Source organism: Dermacentor albipictus, chromosome 8, assembly GCF_038994185.2.
Source record: "Dermacentor albipictus isolate Rhodes 1998 colony chromosome 8, USDA_Dalb.pri_finalv2, whole genome shotgun sequence".
NCBI classification, from domain to species: Eukaryota; Metazoa; Arthropoda; class Arachnida; order Ixodida; family Ixodidae; genus Dermacentor; species Dermacentor albipictus.
This window is the reverse complement of record NC_091828.1, coordinates 60,210,703-60,232,699: the sequence shown is the minus strand read 5'-3', so window position 1 is coordinate 60,232,699 and position 21,997 is coordinate 60,210,703.

The window sequence follows — 21,997 nt, the reverse complement described above, 5'->3', positions numbered from 1 at the left end:
GTTTCAACCGAAGGGTGAAGCATCGATTGCGATAGCGAACTATTGGACAGCCAGCTGTACAAATTAAGGATTGTAGTTTTATGATCCGTATAACCTTGTAAATACAAGCATACTAACTAAATTAAAAAGCATGGTGTCACGTGCACACAAGCAAACATGAACACATCTCACTCGATGACCGTGGTAACTCGTTGTGAAAATGCTGCAGTAACGAAGAGAGGCGGTGGCATTGAGCGAAATGGCCTTTCTTGCTGAGTTCTGCACCAAGCCTAATTATTCGGCGACAACAGCGTGCGGCCGGACTCTGTCCCCGCCGCAGATGGCCTTACAGGCCCGGACGGGCGCGCGCGGCTAACGGTGCCGCCGAGAGTAAAACACGACCCATCCCGCTTCTCTACCCTCCCCCGGACCCTTGTGCGCGACAGATGGCGGGCTTCCTCCCCGCTTCCCTCGATTGCGTATGCGAAATTGAGCCAACGATTGCGGGCTAACCCTCGCACGAATTTACTCGCACATACACCACATGGCGCGCGGCGATGATTTTATCGCACTTGGACTTTATACTGAACCCTCAGCTGGGTGTAGCCTACACCCACCGACACCTTCACAAGATTGGACAAACACGCGACCCTGACTGTAGCGTCTGTCACACTCCCGAGACAATAGCTCACGTAGCGTGTGCCCTCAATGTGCAGCTGAACGAAGAACACTCAAGTCTACTATTGACTGCTCGGAGACCCGCCCCTTTTCGCAAGAGAAGCTTTTGGGCGTGTGGAGGAGTGTTGACTGTGCCCAACGTGCCATAAAATCGCTTTTGAACTTTCTAAGTGAGACTGGTTTAGACGATCGCCTCTAGAACCTGTGAGACATCCAGTCAGTGCGAAATGTGTTTGCGCATAACTATTTCTGACAAGATTACATTTTATGTGGACAAGGTTACTCTTGCGTGTATTGCGTCCACAGTGCGCATCGGCATATTGGGCAACGTGTATATAGTAGCTCATTGTACCATAACATAATCACCCGCTGCCTACTTTACCCTGCATGGCCCACTTCCCCTCTCCCCAGTGAGGAGTTGCAGGCTAGAGACACGCTCTCCATACCGACCTCTCCTCCTTTCCGTTCATTAAAAATCTACTCCGACCTACCACGGCGAGAGCGACGACGACGGCAGAAACGCGCTTAGAGTGTGCACATAATTGCTATCGAAATAAAGAGAAGGTGCACCATGGCTCACAAACTACACTCCTTTGTTCTTACACCAAGACACACTGACCCAGTCACTTCACAGTTTTAGCCTCGTTCTACAAGCACAGAATATACGTATGTAGAGCTCCTGAGAGCACGCTAGACATTGCTGCTTATAAATTGTGAGATGCTACATGTGATATACTGCGACACGAGTCACTGAGAGAAGTTCCTTATGATGTTCCAAAACAGACAAGTATCGTACTTTTACAGCGCTTGGAGTAACCCCGGGAAGTGCCCACACCTTTCGGGAGGCCACTACTTACCGATCCTTCCTTCACTTGTGTTTAACCTCCGACCCGCTTGAAAGGCACTTCTTCCTTTAAAAAAATCTGATGCGGCTCGCTTGGCAAGCCGCAAGTTTCCAAGCACAGCGCAACTATTTCCACAATTTCGTCGCTCGAATCCTTCAGACCCATCAAAATAAGGTTATTGACTTTCACAAAACACCTCGATACCCCACACAAAAGACAGAGGTGACCACAGCACCAAGAGAAAAAGCCGCCATGAACCTGGATGTCGTTGCCATTTTTGTTCATTTGAACAATGTTACCAGGTCAAGTAGTGGATTCTGCAGTTGTCATTTGGTTGTGCTGCAAACCATTGCACGCGAAGGAGGATGTACGCTTCAAGAATAAAGCGTCATGGAGGAGGAGGAGGAGGAGGAGGAGGAACTTTATTATTGGAGAATCCGTTGCGCGGTTTATTCCTGGGTGGTTCCCTCTGACAGGGCTCCACTGGCGATCGCGGCTCGCCGGGCCTGGTCGAGGGTCGCCAGTTGGCTTCCCAGGTCCAGTTCGGAGAGTCTCGCCTCCCAAGACCACGTAGTGAGTGTGTCTGTTGTGACTCGTGGCGAAATTGCGTCGCCCGGACGGTCGGTACATTCGTGTGTTATGTGCGCGAGTGTCGCTGTGTGGTTGCTACACCAGGGACATGTTCATGTACAACATGCTTCACGGGTATAAAAGTATCCATACAAAGCCTCTATACAGGAACAGTAATCACTGCACCTGGACAAGTAATCTACTTCTGCTTCGCAATGCTCCCAAACTATATTGAATTAATAAGCTTGGTCACGACTTTAGTAACTTTCCTATGATCCTTGTTGCTAAGAACATTAGCTCAGTCTGCTGTATACTGCTTCAGCTGTTCTAGCGGGAAAGCTAAAGCTATCTTCTTGCAGCTGATGCAACATTGTGAGCACAGTAAATTTATAAAGCCAGAATTCTTTTCGAGAAGCTCAAGCAACCAGAAGGCTGGGCAGTGAGGGACTCATTTCACACTATGCAGTGTGACGAAACACCAAATTGAGCCCCTTTTTATTCCAGTGTATATTAAATGTTACACATTTGTATCAGAGCGCACATGTACACGCGGTATGAAATTTATGCTTGTATGCAACGTTCAAATAGAGACCGACTCCACACTTTGACTTCCCCTCGGGGGCCAGGACGAGTATAACTTACGTAAAGAAATATATCGAGCAATAAGTTAGATAGACTTACCATTTCCTACGATAACTCTAAACCTGCATTTCTGCACATCATTTGGATGGTCGCATAGGCAAAACATTGTCATAAAAAGGAGAGGCAAAAGTTTGAAAATCCAAATTTCTTTCGCGATCCTTGCATCGCTTATGTGTTTCCACGTTGAGCTTGACGCGCATTATATTGTGATGTTTTTTTCTTAGTTCACTTCTTATTTTCTCAGAGAAAGTTATGAGAATAATGAAGTGAGCTCTTAACTATCATTTAAATGCCTGCGCTTGTTTTCTAGGCCAATACCCTTGAATATTTTGAAATGTCAAGTTACGCTCGCGACATTACTCAGTGCATTCACTTCAGGTATGCAGGCAGAGCTCCTACCACGTTGATGCCGAGATCAGTGAAAAATTATTCTGTGGTTAGACGAAAGGTCATCTCGCCGAGTATGACCATTGTATGTGTGTGCGAAACATGCTAACGCAAACCATATGAAATCGCTAGAATTTTAATCTCTGTTAGCCTGAATTTGAGCTACACGGTAAAATTTTTTCATCTGCTTATTCTCGTTTGACTATGAGGAAGGCGCAGAACAATTTCGAAGTATTAGAAAAGGAGCTGTGCCTACGACGCAGAAACGCTTGAGCATGCCGCAAGCAATCTTTTGGTTTTATTTGCTAATATTCTTCATACCTCGTTATATTCAGTTTAGCTATCTTGTGTCTTAGTTCTTGTGGCAAGAAATGGAACAGTTTACCTTAAGAATTTTACCACTTCCTGATTCACATGAGTTTTGCACTTAGTGCAAGAAAGAGGCAGGTTGTCCTTTGCAGCCGAGGATTTTGCAGTGCCGCCTTTGCTGTGCTTCTTGGTATCAATTTCCCCTGCTGTCATGGTTGACCTGAGTATCAGGCGTTGCAGCGACTAGTCCTCTTCTTTTTTTATCTTTCGAAGCTCTCTTTCCATGCGTAGATCCAGCCTTCCTCTTCCTCATGACATCCTTGTTTTGGGCACAGAGACCACTAGATACAAAACCACGAATAGATTGTGGTCAAGTTGCTCGTACTTCAGAATTGCTAGTGCGTTAGAATCCCTGCGACAGAGGAGTGAGCTACTCACGGCAGCCCTTTCAACGAAATCAATAAAAAATGTCATGTACAATTCGATTATTTCCAAAAAATGTGGGCCATCACGCATTTCGTAGGTCGACGCAACCCACACCCGAGTTGAACGTCTTTCCGATTTCTGGCTATCGCACATCGCAACTTTCCTTTCTCTTGCGTTTACACGCTTGTACTTTCCGAGGGGCTAAGTTCTGCCAAATGTGCTGTTTATATTTACTCCGCAGCGGTCGAACTGCTTCATCGCTATTAATTCGACCCCTTCCGTTGTGGTCTGCCTTTCGATGTTGCCGTCTCTTCTCTCTTTCATTCCAGCATCAGTGGGCAATCGGCAGCCGGGAATCCTATTAGTGCGTATACTAAACATGGCAGGAATATCTCGCTGCTGCATATTGGCGATGAGTTTTATGAATGTGAACAAATCGTCAAAAAAGAGCAAATAGTTGTTATTTTCTGCAATACACCACCATAGCTCAAGGCTAATATTAGAGATTGCTCTGAGGTATTATTGAGGGCAAATATTACCGTTTAAATGGCGAAATCTTGCACAAGCCCAAGGATCTTCCAGAGGACAAAAAGAACGCAGAAACTCCGCTGGGATTGTCTTAGTATGCGTAAGCACACTCCCAAATTTAGGTTGGCCCACTCACAAATTTGAAGTCGGCCCACCCCCAAATTTCAGTTCGCCCGCCGCTACTATGAAGTTCCCCATGCATTTTCTAAGGAGCCCTATGTATCTATGGGTATTATTGTTTCTGTCTCTATTGTTTTGTTTAAATTATTCCTTATCGCTTATAAAGCTACCAATCGCCTATGTATTCACTAGTATAATGATGGAATGTCTTGTCCTTTCAAATTACACATTTTTGTGGAGGTAAATGCACTGCGCTTATCGCGTGATAGGATTGGGGTACTCGCCAAAGACTGCTTTGACATTAAAATGTATAGCCCCGCCTATGAGCCTTGCTGGAGCCTTATTCTTTTATGAATGTAGACCTTTGGGCGATTTATTCGTCAACCACCAACATTTGCATCTCGAGGAAAACTTGAAGTTCTGGCAGCAATAGTCAATCAGCGTCTGTATTTCGAACATTCAGATTCGGTTCATTCGAATTCGGACATTCGTTTCCCCGTGCAGCCCTCAGGACACTGGATGACACTTCGACCTGCAGCCGGGGAGTTCTTACTGTCGCGAAGCCTGTACTGCACTCATATCTCCCACAAGGTGCACCGTACAAATTTCTCTTCGTTGTTTGTGGTTTGCTATCAGCTTGACAGTAATACGCAGTCTTTAAGGGTATGTATAATCGAGCAATAACTTTTTGCTAGCCCTGCAATATTTAACATTCCACAGGGGCAATGGGGGTTTCAGAGTGGGCGCTAAGGATATGTGCAAGATGGATGGATGGATACAACATTCTTGGTGTCCGGCAAGGTTTAACGCGACCCGGGCTCAGGTCTCCCATGGAGGAACGTCAAGGCCCTCCCTCAACGCCGCCTCACGGGCTTGCTGGACTGCCCACGTCTGGATTCCGAGGTCTGAGCTGCGCAGAGCGGCGGCCCACCTCGACGACAGGGTCTCCGGAGTAACTGCCATCCCTCCTATAACTACAATGCACTCCCACAGCATGTGTTTCAGTGTTGCTGGTCCTTCCTGGCACAATTTGCACGTGTCGTCCTGATGCTTATCTGGGAAGATGCGTTTGAGACGGAATGGATTAGGGAACGTGTTTGTCTGGAGTTGTCGACAGGCGACGGCCTGCCTCCTGTTCAATTTGGGACTCGGCGGGGGGTATATCCTTCTGGCGTTCAAATATGCACTGGTGATGTCGTTGTATCTTGTGAGCCTGTCCCGTTCTGCTCGAGAAGCGTTCGCTATCGTGCGAGAGGCGTTTCCCTGTTCGGCGCGGCGGGTCATGTCTCGCGCCGTCCGGTGCGCCGTCTCGTTTAGGTTCGGGAGCGCGTCGCCTTCCGTGGTGACGTGCGCGGGGAACCATATGATCCTCGAGCTCGCGGTTTTGGATCTGCCCGCTTTGGCCAGAATGGGCATGGCTTCCTTGGAAATTCGACCTTTGGCATAATTCTTTACTGCCGTTTGCGAGTCACTTAGTACGACTTCGCATTCCTGTTCTGTGAGGGCTAGCGCAATCGCTACTTCCTCCGCTATTTCTGAGTATTTGGTGTATACACTACATGTGGTTCTGATTTTTGATTCTGCGTCTATGACTACGGCGGCGTATGTTTGGCCGTTCGCATATCCGGCTGCGTCGACAAAGCGCGCGTTTCTGTCCCTGCCGAATGAACGGAGCAGAGCCTCGGCTCTTGCCTTTCGTCTACCTCGGTTGTAATCGGGGTGCATGTTTCTTGGGATGGTTGCCACCGTAATGGTCTCTCTGATTTTGTTAGGGATTTGCATTTTCTGGCCGTGCTGGTTGTGGTACGTTATGCCGAGCGTGTTCATAATGTGTCTTCCCGTCGTGGTGGTCGACAGGCGTTCGAGCTGCGAGATGCGTTGTGCTTCGGCTATTTCTTCTATGGTGTTGTATATGCCCAGCTGAGTCAGGAGCTCGGTGCTCGTCGATTCCGGTAGGCCCAGGGCTATCTTGTACGTTTTCCTTATGAGCGTGTTAATCTTGTTCTTTTCCGCGACGTACCAGTTGTGGTAGGCGGCTACATAGGCGATGTGGCTGACAACGAATGAGTGGATCAGTCGAATGACGTTGTCTTCCTTCATGCCCGCGTGTCTATTGGTTATTCTCTTTATGAGTCTCGTGGCGCTGATGACTTTGCCTTCGATCTTCCTCACGGTTTCACCGTTAGCTCCGTTGGCCTCAATGATCATTCCGAGGATTTTGATCTTGTTCACTTTGGGGATTGCGTTTCCGTCTTGGGTGTACAGGCGGATTTCCTCGTACTCCCGGGGTCCTGTGTAGCTCTTTGGTGGCATGCCTCTGCGCGTGGGCCGGTAAAGGAGAAGTTCGGACTTGCTCGGGGAGCATTTGAGGCCCGTTCCTTGGAGGTACTCTTCCACTTTGTTAATGGCCGTTTGTAGTGCGTGTTCAATTTGCCCATCACTGCCGCGGTCTGCCCATATCGTTATATCGTCTGCATATATAGCGTGGTGGATTCCTTCGATTTCGCGTAGTTTGCTGGGGAGACCCAGCATGACTAAGTTGAAAAGGAGCGGAGATATAACTGAGCCCTGGGGGGTACCTGCACTTCCCTGGGCTCGTTCTTCGGACTCGAGGTCGCCAACCGTAAGGGTGGCTTTGCGATCGTTCAGAAAGTCCCTCACGTAGTTGTAGGACCTTTCCCCCAGGTTCAGATCAGACACTTGTTTAAGGATCGACTCGTGAGCGACGTTGAATGCTTTCTCCAGGTCTAGTCCTAGTACGGCTCTGGTGTTTCTTGTCTTGTCGTCAAGGATCTGGTTCTTTAGTTGTAACATGACGTCCTGCGTGGACAGGCGGGATCGGAAACCTATCATGGTGTGGGGGTAGGCTTCCGTCTCTTCTAGATGGCTGTTGATACGGTTCAGGAAGGCGTGTTCCAAGACCTTACCCACGCACGACGTGAGAGAGATTGGGCGTAGGTTCTCCAAACTCAACGGCTTTCCGTGCTTGGGTATGAGGATAGCCTTGGACCTCTTCCACTGCTCCGGGATGCGGCCTTCTCTCCAGCACTTGTTCATATAGCCCGTGAGTTTGGTAACAGATTTGTCGTCCAGGTTTTTGAGCGTTTTGTTGTTAACCCTGTCCGGTCCTGGGGCTGACTTGCTGTTGAGTCCTTGGAGTGCCGTTCTGATTTCCGCCTCACTGAAGTCTTCATCTAACTTGGGACTAGGACTGCCAGTGTACCGGCCGTGCTCGACCGTCGGTCGTTGCGGGAGGTATTTGTCGCAGAGTTTCATGACGATTTGCTTCTCGCTCGCCACCCCTTTTTTTTCTTTGTGCAGAAGTCTCTGCATGTCGGCTCTTTGCTTGGATTTGCACTGGGTTTCGCCCAGTAGGTGCCTCAGCAGTCGCCACGAATTTCCGTTGTGGAGTTGGCCATCCGCGGCATTGCAGACTTCGTCCCACTGTTGCTTGCTCAAGGTGTTGCAGTGCTCTTCGATTTGTTTGTTTAAGGCGGCTATCTTTTTTCTCAGCTTTCGATTGAACCGCTGGCCTTGCCATCGGGTTTTTATGGATTTCTTGGCTTCCCAGAGGTGGGCGAGGCGACTGTCCATCTTCTCCGTCAGGAAATCGGGAGTGATGGTTTGCGTGGCCTCCCCGACATCCCTGGTCAAGTCTGCGATCCATCTGTCAATGTCACCGATTGGCTCGTCGTCTTGCCTGATATCCCGGTGCTTGCGGAACTTGTCCCAGTCTGCCCATTTGAAGCTTTTGACTGGGAGGGTGGTTCCCGCTCGGGGAATCGTGATCTCGGTGATCATGTGGTCGCTACCTAGGTCTTCTAGGGTGTTTCTCCAGGTAGCCCTCTCGATGTTTTTGACCATTGTTAAGTCCGGTGTGGTATCTCTTGCAACCGAATTGCCCATACGCGTTGGGGCGCTGGAATCCGTGATGATCGTGTATCCCAAGTCTTGCGAGTCCTGCCATAACTGTTTGCCCTTGGTTGTGGTGTGGCCGTATCCCCAGGCATGGCACGGCGCGTTGAAATCCCCACCCACTATTAGCGGGTTCAGGCCGGCGAGCTCGGCTGCCTTTTTGAGCAGGGAGAGAAAACGCTGCCGTCTTTTGGATGGGCTACTGTATATGTTCAATATGAAGATGCTATTCTTTTGCGTTCTGTTAGGAATAATTTCTATCATTATATGCTCGGCCTGCGGGCCTGTAATCTCATGTTCAATGGGTACTAGACCCTTTCTGGTTAGTGTGGCAATGCCCCTATCGTTTTGGAATTTAGGGACGAGGGCGTGGTAGCCCGGGATGTTGGCCGACGCGCCCACGGTTTCTTGAAGCATTATCACATCGGGTTTGGGTTGGATGTTTCTTACGTATTGTTGTAGGACAGGTTTTTTTCCCGGCTATACCTCTGCAGTTCCACTGCCAGACCAATAACTCTTTATCGTGTCTGGCCATCCTGGAGTCTTGAAGAAGCTGTTGAAAACTGGAGCGGTGCACGGGGGGTGGTGCCACCATGGGAACGTCTGAGATTACGGGATTTATATTATGAGTTCCCATGTTTGGCTGTGGTGATTGCGACAGAGACGGTGCCCACATCGCACATTCTTCGAGCTTGACCACCCTGGTTGTGAGGCCGGATATGGCGGAAGACAGATTGCCGATTGCACTTTGTAGTTCGGTAAGCATGGCTTTTATTTCCGATCTAGCCTGTTCGGCGCGGCTGGTGTCTTGGCTTTGTACGGCTCGCTTTTTCGCGGGTGGGGTTGCTTTGTCCGGTTCCTCGCCATTGTTGCTCGGAGCAGGAGTACTGACGGGAGTGGGTATGGGTATTTGCGCGGGAGGCGCGACCTATCTCAGTTCGCGTACCTCTTGGGTTAGCTGTTGTACAAGGCTCTTGAGCATGGCGTTCTCACGTTTTATTTCTGCAATTATCTCATTGTCTATGTTCTTTGTGACTTGCGGTTCTGAGGCAGTTACTCCGTATACCCCGCGCCTTGGCGCACCCTTGACCGCGTCTGCCCAGCTCACCTTTTCTGGGAGGGCCTGGATGGATCTGGACCTGGCGCAGCCCGGTCCTGGGGTGCGACTGCGAGCTCTGCTCCTCGACTGGCTGTGCTGGCGGGAACGAGGGGTCCCGGTAGCCGACGTCGATCTGGACCTGGCCCGGCCTCTGGATCTGGATCTTGGCTTTTGCAGGGCGGGGGCTTGATCTTCTCCGGATTCCTTGTCCGCCTCGAGTTCTGCTTCCGCTTCGGCTCCTTTCCTTTCCCATCTTCGTTTCTTAACTATATACGGGGTCTTGAATTTTGCTCGGCAGGATTTGTCTGCCGTAGGGTGTTTCCCTCCGCATAAGCGGCAGTTTGGCGTGCACTGGTGATTGGGGTCTGGGTTCTTGGCACCGCAGCCCCTGCAGATCTTGTCCTGGGGATTTGGGCAGACGTCCATACGGTGCCCCAGTCTACCGCATTGGTGACAGATGTCGACCTGCTTCCTGTACAGTGAACAGCGAAGCAGAGTGCCTCCATACCTGACGAGAGTGGGCACTTTTAGGCCTTCGAAGGCGATGATGACTGTGGTCGTGTTGCTAAGACGCTTGGCTGCCAGGGCTGTCGGGTTCCTGTCGTTCACGATCTTGGAGTTAATTGTCCTGGAGTCTTCTTCGAGTGGTATGCCTCGGATGACCCCCTTGGCCGTATGATCGGGCGCCGTTTCATAGGCGTTGACTTCGTATTGGCGGTCGCCGATCCTGATGACCTCGAGCTTCCTGTATTTTTCTGCGTTGGTGCTGCTGGGTGTGCTGATAACGATGATATTTTGGTGGGTGTTGGGGCAGACGGTGTCTTCGCTGGCGTCTTGTTCGGACACTCCTGCAGCCCGGTATATAGCTGACGCAATCCTGACTGCGCCAATCGTTGCGGTGTTGAGGCCGCCCTTGGGTGTAACAACGATCTTGATGTCGTTCCTCGGGAGAGCCGGCATTCTGCTGGCCTTGAGTATTTGTTGTTTTACGTTCCGTGAGCGTCGTGGCGTTTGTCGACCGTCTCCCTCGCCGGTGCGGGAGTAGGCTTCGTTCTTAGGTCTATCCCGCGATGCGCTGGGGCCGGACCGGCTTTTGGAGCCGATCATGCACCAGCCGGCATCTTCACCGAATTCCTCAGGAGACATCTCCTGTCCGTCGACCTGGACCTCCATGCTTGGCGAAAAGTGATTCTTAGGGCTTGGGTATTGTTAGGCCTGGCGGGCGGTAGCTCGCCTAGGCTTGCCTCCAGGCGTGCCCAGCGTCTGAACGCGACGTCGGCGTTGCTCGGGCGGAAGTGCTTTCTAAAGTAGCCAAACAACGTTTCCCACCTTGAAACTTGATACCAGCACGCTCCTGGCAGCTTGCTGCATTCGAAAATTGCTGAGCTAGAAAAATAGCGTTCCGGCTCGCAGTCACTTCGTCGTCGTCCTCTATGTGCAAGGACCCCTCTTTATTTTTTTTATATACGCCCGGACTTGCAGCGCTACAGTGCAAAGCCATAATTTTTGTGTGATTTTTTTTGCTTTCTTGATTGTGACAACGCTGTCCAATTTTCAACATCTTTCTACGACCTAACAGTGGATGCAGAAAGATGCTACCCCAACTCATTGTCCTACTGACAAACTTCCTGAATGGGGACCGAGACCAGTGCTACAGTAAGACACAGCTTTACAAAAACAGCACTTGCCAACCAAGGCACACGGACCGCACGGGGTTGTGTTGCTCCGCCAGCCGTTCACAGAAGCAAAAATCGTCGTCATGCGACTTTTTCAAAATGGCATAGTACTTGATAGCTCCAGAGCGTCTGTCGTTCTTGAAGAGTCGTTTCGTCAGCAGACGCTATGAACTGGGCAGCAGACATGGAGAAAGTGCATGGAGTGTGAGCATTAACCTCTTTAAAAGGCCGCGGTGCAGTTCATTTCACTGCCGAGTCCATTTTATCACTCATGAAACTTCACTCCGAACTGCAGTGAAACTTGACAATATTGTCAAGTGTGCGCTTGATTTTCTTTCCTTCCCTGTCCCTTCCTTGCGTAGTCACCAAAAGTTAATATGTACCTACAAGCCCAGCTTAAAAACCCTTCTTGACAATAACTAGTTGCAGCGAAGCAAGACAGTACTTTCGATCTCCTTGCAATTCCTTACTTTCCACCCTAAAGCCATGTCACTTCGTATTGATCGTGCGCGTTGAATGAGCCGTTCGGAAATATTTTTATACGTTGCATATTGCAATCACTCAGTTCAGCCCTTAGGCGCGGCCGGGCAGCCACCAATGAGGGTATGAGCCATTGTTCATTGCTGCGCGTCTCATATGTGGGTCTATTCTCTTTTAAGTTTGCTATGCTTGTTATTAAGTTGCTTCTATTTTTATGCGTAGCATATTGCAAACACTCAGTTCAGCCCTTGGGCGCGACCGGCCAGCTACCATTGACCTTTAGCGCAACCACGTGACGTGACGTGACGACAGCCGGAGGAAAACCTGGGCCCCAACTCGCGCAATATGCAACGCATTCTTGGCTTAACCAAGCTAAGCCTGGCCATTTTTTAACGATAAGTACTATTGATCGAGGACTTAATGTAAATTCAATTTGTACCCATCTGTTCACCGCATCGTAAAATCTATACCGGTAAGGTCAGTCTATACACGTTTCATTGTAATTTTTCATAGTTTGACAGAACCACTGAAGAATCGCTGTCGGCTTGCTGGCGTGCTTTCGGAACTGGCCGCTAGCTTTGCCGACGTCCTTTTGAGATAGGGCAATTGTCAAGCACTATCCAAAGCCACGTAACCTTTAGCTCGATTTCATGATTTCTGGACGCTGTGCAACGGTGAACGCTGTCGTTGCGGGCTGGCGCGGTTGCTGAGCCCGAGTATGGGTGCAATCCCACCCGCAGCGGCCCTGTTTCTATGGAGACTAATCGCAAGACGCCTATATACTGTGCGACTTCAGTGCACGTCAAAGAACCCCAGATGTGAGAAATTATTCCATAGTCCTCCACTGAACAGTCTCTCGTAACAAATGTGTCGCTTTCGCCACTTATCCAGTGTCACCAAGAAGTCACGAGCTGTGTTTGATGATTTGAAGGCGCTGTGCATTTTATGCCTAAATAAACTATCTTTGTACAGCCTTGAGCAGAATCATCCTAATACTGCTGTAATCATCTTAATTGTGCAGGTCAAATGTGTGCTGCACTCTTTAAGTACAGAGCAAGAAATTGGTTTCGGTAACAATGGGCATTAAATGGCGGAGAATTTGTTTCTAATATATTAGGTGCATGTCTGATTCATGTACCAGCCAAACATTGCTTTATAGTAAGCTCACACATGTTACTGCAACTGGCAGTACAGCTAAGAAGCTGTGCACTGCGTGTCTCATAGCCCATGTGCAGCTTCCAGAGATTAAACACCACATACCATGCATGCCATACTAACAGTAAGCGCAGACGCTCCTAGAAGCAGCGAATATCAAAGGTCTAATTCATCATTGATTAGCAAATGCCATGAGCAGAGTACTGCAAACATAATTGTACTGTTCCACAATGAAAAATTAAGCTGCATGTGATAAGACATTTGCGGAATTCTTGCGCCCATGATCGGTGCTTGGTTGAGCTGCACTGGGTGCTTGGATGGTATAAACAGGCAATATCTAATTCATTAGATATTGTAACAAAGGTAACTTATGCAGAGTACCATTATATAGCAGTACACGACACAATATTGCTGGGCCAACTTTTCACCATGGTTCATGTTAACTTTGCGTTGTGGCAAGTTTACACACATACTAGTAGAAAGACTTTGTGTTTATTCTTCCATTGAAACGATATGCCGTGTTGGGCTCAAGTGAAGAGACTTAAAATCCAGGGGCTTCAGTGTGACAAATAATCATGTATTAAACTAGCACAACATAACCTGTGAACAGATGTATATACAGGAATTATATTGACAGTAAAACAGTTACGTCTGTCTTCCACTGTCAGGTCATAACTTGATCATTCATCGTTGGCGCCCACTAGGAGGGTCCACGAGGAGATACAGAACATAAATGAATGAAGCAATGATTCTTTATTTTGAGAGAAAAAATACAAAGAATCTCTGTCAAAGAGGCTCACAAGAAGGAACAAATGATTAAGTGTCATTCCCCTACACCGACCAATTCCCAGTGCACAAAACACTCAAGCACACAGGGTAAGCATGGTAAACAAAGCGGATACATACACAGAAAAAGCAAAGCACATGAAATACGTAACAAAAATATTGCCTGAGAACTGTGGTGGAGTATCGCCCAAGGGGGAGACTGCGGACAAACGATCATGGATGCACTGATCCATAGAAAATGCAAGTTCATGTCGAGACTACAGATGAAGTTAGAGCACATCTTGCCTTGCCATGAAAGGCGAAAGCCTGACTGAATGTGTTCGACTTCCTGCCCACTGTTAATGTTCACTGTTTAGAGAGGAGGAAACACAAGCGCAAGAATATTTTACTTCTCACTATACTTCATTCCACTGTATGGGGATGGAATACATCACAGACTGGTCCTACGACGACTGCACGGATATTTACTGTAAGCTTGACCAGAGAAAATTCATTTGTCGACGTTGACTTACTTCTACCTATTGAATAAAGTACTGACTTCAGTCTTTCACACAATGGCTGGAGACAGACGCCACACAAGCACTGCTCTTTGCTGTACTACTGAATGCAGTGTACCGCTTTCATTGAGGAGGTACTCAATCATCTAGCTCCTTGCCTGCGGCGTATGACACTTATAAAATTATGATTACGACCTATTATTATGGTAAAATCATGATACAACCGTAAGCTTTGCGAACGAATTGACCAACCTTGCAGTGTGACAAAACATCCGGAGCAGTGTCATATACACTGGCAAAGCTAGCACTCATCATATGCAACAGAAAACAACTTGAGTAATGGTTCCTTAAGCAATTTCGTATCTGCACAAACAGCTGATTCAACGGGCCCATTCAGTTGCTCTTCAACTGGGCTTCCATGCTAGCAGCAACAGTTGTCACTTGTCCAGGACCTCTGAGACAATGTAGTCAGCTACTGAAAATTATACCCATAAGAAAATATTTACAAGCAGGTGCGTGAGAACACAAGCTACTGAATGAAGTCTGCATAAGCATTGTATGCTATGCATAGATCAAAAAGTTCATTTAGGTGCATTACTAAAAAATCTACAACATATCTTGAAAGACATTTCAAATTCATTTGGAATGTTTCGTTTTCCAAAATACAGGTCTTAACGCTAGTCTTCAACTACAATATACATGAAAAAAAACACTATGCATTTGACATACAGCATTCATATGGTCCAAACCTTGCTTGTTCTTTATGAAACGCTTGGAAACAGTGCGGCTTTACAAAGGAGAAAACAGTAACAAACATGAGTGACAAATTATTCACACCTGACCATTGACTGGTTCACAAGAGAACCTCCTGATGTTGAATATTATGGTGCAAGGGCGCCTTTGGTCAGATAGCCCTGTTCCACACATTAACTTTTCTTTAAACAGGGAGGGGTTAAAGAACCATTTTCGAAGCATTTCATCCCAGAGAAACCGAACACCAGGCCAAGGGAAGCTCGTACTCATTTGATCACCGATGCGTACCCGGAGGCACTGGAGATAGAATCCCACACGTCCCGCGTGCGAGGTGGATGCTTAAACTACTAGGCCAGGGCTGTGGAAACAGAAGAGCCTGCTAACACTTTCTAATGTTCTCAGTGAAAGCATGTTTTGGACAATTCAGGGACAAGGAACCTGAGTACGAGTAATGTACCCTTTCAAATACTTTCACATGTAAAAGGGACCTGTATGGATCAAAAAGTTATTTTCCATGCATCAGTAAAAAAAGTCCATATACACATCTCGTATGGCACTTCCCATTCATTTGTAATGCTTTCTTGCGGAAAGCAGTATTTACCAGCAATCCTAAACTATTTTATACATGCAAGAAAGCACTTCACATTAACAAACACTCATATTCAGGCTACTCACTGAATGGCTCACACGAGAAACTACTGAACACTTTGTAGTCTTTCGAGCGAAAACATGTTTTGAACATTTCAGTGACCAGTAACGTGAGTACGAGTAAAGTGCCCATTCGCATACCTTTACATTACATCCTACAGTTTCTGGAAAAAGAAACATTTCTGGCCCATTTTTTATATTACGTCTTACACTTTATAAAAAAATTCCTTACAATTACATTCTACAGCACTTTTCTAGTTTACTAACTAAATAATGCATAAGATTACACATCAATGGATATAGGCACACTGTGTCCTCCAACAGTTCCATCACTCACAGGACTGAAGAGTCCCCGAAGAGGTGCTACTGATGGTACAATGTGCATCTACAGAGACGAATGTGGGCCAGCGCTGTCAGGACAACATTGTAAACCCAGTTTGAGCCTTCATGAGTCTCCAATGCGGTTTGTGTTGCACAACTAGACTCAGGAGGTGGCATCAGTGGAGCCCTGAAGGCCCTGTCTCATATTGCCTTGCAGGTCGAGGAGGAGATGAAGTGGGACCTTGTGCATGCGAAGAAACTTCTTACACTTGCCAGCATGTTGGATCTCGATCAGGGCAAGCTAACGTGGATGTGGCGTTTGATCCCCAACACTGGCGGGCAACCGCCAGTGATACAATGGGTGCAAGACATCCCCTGGCCTGGCGCTTGGTTTCTCTGGATTGAGACGCTTGGAAAATCATTTCTTGAGCCCCCCCACCCCCTCCTTGCGTAAAGAAACAGGGCTACAATGGGCTTTGCCACACAAGGCGCATTTCAGTCACTTGAGGATCGATGGCCCATTGAGGCGTCGAGGGGAGGTGGCACATGCGACAGTTTTAGGCAGCAGAAACTGTCAGCCATGACTAGATGCACTACTTGACGGCAGTGAACTATACCCTGGTCTACTGCGAGCTATAAGTTTGTGAAGCACTGCTTCAATTCGCTAAAAGTGTGTGATCCACATCTTCTAGTTGACCTCTTGTGGCGCAACAACTGCTCTTGCGAGATAGTTGATTTGCTCATGTGCTCAGAGACCTTCAGTTCTGCAACTCCTAACAATAACAGGGTCAACAGCTCTACTAACAGGGCCAAAGTCATTGTCCAATGATGCAGCCTCATACAAAAGGGCTATAAAACGCTGCACTCAAGATTCGTTAAGGTTCCACTGTCCTCCCACGAAATCGACCATATGGGCTGGGGAACAAACTATAGAGTAGAGACTCATGGATCTACCTTCGAGTAACTTGGAAACCTTCGCATCTACCATTCCTCTAGCAAAGACGTGAATGGCTGCGCTAGAATCACTATAGGTTACCGAGCGCTGTGGATCTAGCAGAGCGAGTGCAAGGACCATTTGTTCGGCCACCTCCGGATTCTCGGTTTAAACAAACAGTGCATTGTAGGCTCGCTCGTTGGTGTCTATAAGGGTACCGAAAAAAATTCGTGACTGACCGACTGGGTGGGGTCTACTAAAAAATCATCGTAGCACCCTCGGCAAGAAGAACCTTCGCGCGGGCGAGTCTTCTCCCTTATTAGAGACGGGGAGGACGTTCCTGGAAAAGGGATCAACCACGATCGCGTCATTAATTTCTTTGTTGAGCTGCCTGGTGTTATCCTTTTCGCGTTCAGTAAAAATTCCTTGAGTGACCAGAATATCCCTGCCCACTCTGGTGCCGGACAGCAGGACGACCTTCGCTGTGCGCGGAGCCTCAGCGACTACAGCAAGTGTATTGTGTTCTCCTTGTTTCGAAACTAGCTCGGTTGATGCGTTAAACGATAGCCCCAGGGCTACATTGAAGGCTCCACGGATAATGATATGGATGCGTTTCTCTTCTGTTTTTGTCCAATAGAACATAGCAGTAACATAAGTAATATAACAAAGGGCGAAAGCGTGAATGAGCCTAATGGCACATTCCTCGCTTATGCCTCTATTTCTCTTGACAATGTGTCCAAACATTCGTAGACAATTCTCCACTTTGCCAATTATCTTTTGTATCATCAAACCATTGGATCCGTTATCTTGACTAGTTAGTCCTAGGACCCTGATTGACCCTACTTCAGGGATGCAGTTACCTTTATTGTCAGATCCCGATATGACGCCTACTACCTTGCTCCTACCCTTCGGTTTTGATCCTGGCCTGGAAGGGCGGTAAAAGGGCAATTGGGATTTCCTCCACGAGCATTTGAGGCCCGCTGGAGAGAGGCAGAGATCCGTGACCCTAAGAGTTTTCTGCATTCGAGCCTCCAAATCTTTGTCGCTGCCGCCAGCACTCCATAGAGTAACATCATCGGCACAAATCGTGTGCTCAACCCCCTTCAAGTCCAACAATGTTTGGACAGCTTGACGATGACCAGATTGAAAAGAAAGTGAGACAATACCGAGCCCTGTGGAGTGCCCCTGTCACCTAGCTCATGAAGTTGTGTCTTTAAGGCGTCAATGTGCACGGAAGTGGTTCTACCTCTCAGAAAAGATCGAATATAGCGGGAAAGGCGTTCACCAAGATTACGATTGGAAATAGCCTGAAGAATTGCTGTGTGGCGTACAGCGTCGAAAGCTACCTCTACATAAAGATCCAGTATGACCCTTGTATCGCGAATCGCCCATCCCATGAGCCTCTTCTTAATTCTAAGCATAGCATCCTGTGTTGAGAGTCATGGCCTGAGCCCTATCAGGCTGTACGGAAAACGTTCTCCGCATCTTTTGAGAGCCAGTTCAGCACTACATGTTCCGCGACGTTACCGAGGCATGACGTCAGAAAGCTCGGCTAGATGTTTCCAAGCCCAAGAGGTTTGCCCGGCTTGGGAATGAGTAATGTACGTGCGTGTCTGCGTTCCTTCGGAATGCGGCCCTCTTTCTATATTCTATTCATTTTCCTGGTAAAGTAATTGACCGAATTATCTTCGAGGTCGCTCAGAACTCTGTTCGAGATTCCATCGGCCCCGACGCCAGATCTGCTCTTAAACTACTGAATCGCAATGTGAATTTCAGCCTCCGTGAAATCTCTGCCAAGGGCGTGATTGGGAGACGACGAGTATCCGACCGAAAAGGGGGTGAACGACTGCGTCCTCTTCTGCGGGAGGTACTGGCTAGCTAAGTCATCCAACAGTTTGTCATACGCCATTGCTTTTGTCACCTTGTGAATAATTTTGCGTAGTAGCGACCGTTGAGCGGGTTTGGACTTGGAGCCGCTCTCATCCAAGAGATGTTTCAGGAGACCCCAGCCACCAACTTCGCCGAGTCTGCCATCCAGGGAGAGACACACCTCGCCCCACTGCTGCCTGCATAGAACTCTAGAGTGTTCCTCAATTTTCATATTCAATGTTGCTATTCTCTTCTTATGTCTCCTTCACGTGCAACCATTGACCTTTTCGTCTTATCAATATCGATTGCTTGGCCTCAAGGAGGTGAGCGAGCCTGGAATCCATCTTATCCGTTTGAGCCTCCATGACAATAACCTTCTCCGACATTGTGATGTCGGATCCGAGTTGCTCTACCCAGCTTTCGAGTGGAGGATCAGCTGTAGCTGAGGGTGAGCTTGGGGCGATTCTCAATTTACAGAATTTCTCCCGATCAATAAGCTTTTATTGTCTTAGCTTTATAACGACTATCTTGAGTTTCAGTGTTATTATATAGTGGTCACTGCCAGCATCAACGTTGGTATTGTCCCAAATTGACTTCGCGGTACTCCTGACAAAAGTTAAGTCGCGAGTAGAGTCCGTGCACGAGGAGTTACCGCATCTATTTGGATGTTAGGGGTATCTAATAAGAGTCAGACTAAGGTCCGAAGCGTGCGTCTACAGCCTCTCATACTTGCAGTGAAGAATGGGTATCCCCACGCTTGATGATGTTCAATAATGTCCCCCCTTTTACAAGCAGAGGACGCTCCCTAGCAATTTTAGTTACCTTGGTTAGGATGGATTTGAAGTACTGTCTGAAACCTTTAGGACTGCTGTATAAATTCAGGAAAAATATGCTGCTGCTATTGCCTACGTAACTGTTGGGAACAATCGCAACCGCAATAAATTCAACATTAGTGTGTACCGTGTTGAGCTCATGTCAGACAACAGGAATTTTCCTGTTTATCAGAAGGGTGGCACCCCTGCCTGTATCTCCTCGAAAAGACTCCACCTTGTAGCCCACGAAGGAAAGATAGATCGTCAGTGTTTCTTGAAGCATAACTGTGTGTGGCTTCTCTACCTCCGATTTAATTAACTACAAGAGGGCAGCCTTATTAGGTCTAGTTCCCCTGCAGTTCCATTGCGAAATTCTGAAATTCCTATTAGCCGGCACCTTTCTGATTATTTCGACATATCTTATTCAGTTTATTGTTACTGAGAGACCTGCCCTGCATTGGTAGCGTTTTGGGAGAGATTTTCTCCAACACGGGAACTACTGTCTCATGGGGATACATTTCAATCTTCTGCATCCTGATTCCTGATTCCACCATGCTACACTCAATACCACTAAGTGGGTCGTTGATTTGTATGATTCTATCGGTAATGGCAGAGAGAGTCTCCTTAATCTCAGACTTCGCCTTGGTTTGCGAATGGTGCGACTGATCGAGGGTCCTCTTTTTGGGAGCCGGACGCTCATGGGCCTCGCCTTCTAGCGTTACCACATACGTAGACTTCGGAACCTCATTAACCTACGGACGCTCTCACGAAGCGGACTTGTTACAAGTGATTTATCTGCGGACCTCAACTAGCTCTAGTTTACGCGTATTGACCGCCACCCTTTAGCTGCTATTCTCCTTTTTTAACGATACACTTCTACCTCTGTGCGGACTGCGAATCTCACTTTCCAACAGCTGGGCCACACCCTTCTCTTTGTCTTTCACCATGTGAGCTCTAGAGTCAACGCCTGCACCAAACGAGAAGCGCAACTGTGGTCCCCTGGAGAGGGAGCGGCTCCTGCTTCTGCTTGACCTTAGTTTTCTTGATGACGCACGTTGCCGGGAGAAGGGGTGGCTGCGCGAGCGAGAGCGCTTCCTAGAAGTAGGGTGACCACTCGCCACCGGCGGCTCCTCTTCAGCCACCTTTGTCTTCGTGCGCTTTTCTCTCGCGCGCTCCTGGCGTCTCACACGTACGACGTATAGAATTAAGCGCCGCGTTTTGCACACCTTGTCGGCCGTTTTGTGCAAGCCACCGCACCTCCTTCATTTCGGCTCACACACATTTATCTTAGAGGTAACGCAGAATATTTATAATAGGTAGCCGTGTTCGCATAGTTAGGTGTTAGCGAGTGGGCCCGGCCATTTCGTGTGTTCCTTCAAGATAAATGAGTTGAACACACATGAGCGCTAACGTGTTGTTATAAGCAGGCAAAAAATTCATGGACGCACTTTTTGTTAGGGCTTGGAGCGCTTGAACTTTCTTATTTCTCATCGGCTCCGTAGGAGTATCGCTCGTTTTAAATTTAGAGTTAATAAACCTGTATGCTTTTAGGTGAAGGCATTCTAGCTTGTTGGCGTTCTGTTTAGTTATTGGGTTCCGCACTATAGATGTGCGCTCGCAATTAGGGCAGACGTAATGGGGCGGGCGAATTTCTAAGCTTATGCTTCAAGAAGCACAGTCTGAGGAATGCGGCAAAATAATGTTATCTGTGAGCAGATTCCAGGAGAAAATATTTGTGATTGTTACGCCTAGGAACTTGTAGCCACTGACCTGCATCACTCCACAGCGAAGTGCAGCACAGGGGCGAGGCTGGATGGAGCTCCCACCTCATACAACACTGGTCTCTATGGTGAAAAGGCGATGGGTCTCTACATTGCTTCAGTGCTAGTTTTATTAACATCGACATTCTCTGGGAGATGAACTGTGCAGAAACGTATCCTTCTCCCGTAGATTCGCGGCTCTTTTGAATTATTTTTCTATGGAGCTCTGTGGTTCCCAACAATTGTTTCTTCTTAGCTCCTTGGTTTTCACTGATGGCTTCCATTTTTATGTCGTGCTCCGCTTCTGGTCGTCATCTTCTTTTCGTTCTATACACAAGCCCCTGTCGTCAGGTTCTCTAATTTGTGGTCGTACACTTCCTCTCATTTCCGTTAACCACTCTGCTCGCTTTCTCCCCCTCCTCTCATCACCCTGCTACAGATGAGAGAGGCCAAATGACAGGCATGCAGTGCTTTTGATATTTATTTGTGATCAACGGGCTCATACCACGCTATCTTTTTAAATGGCCTTTCTTTTTTACTGGCGTCACCATAAGGCCGACGACGTAAGGCATGGCGTTCATACGCAAAATGCTTTTTTTTTATTTGAAATGTCCATCAGTGCGTCCGAGCATTCATACTTGTTACGGGTTCACATTTTACTTGGGATTAGTGTGTCCCAGATTTTCTGCGACCTTGAAAATACGAGTGACCACTTCAATAGATATGTTATTCGTCTTAGAGCGAATTTAAGCACCGTTAGATCATTCTTGTAAAGCATCCACTGTCACAATGCAGTAGCCATCGTGTT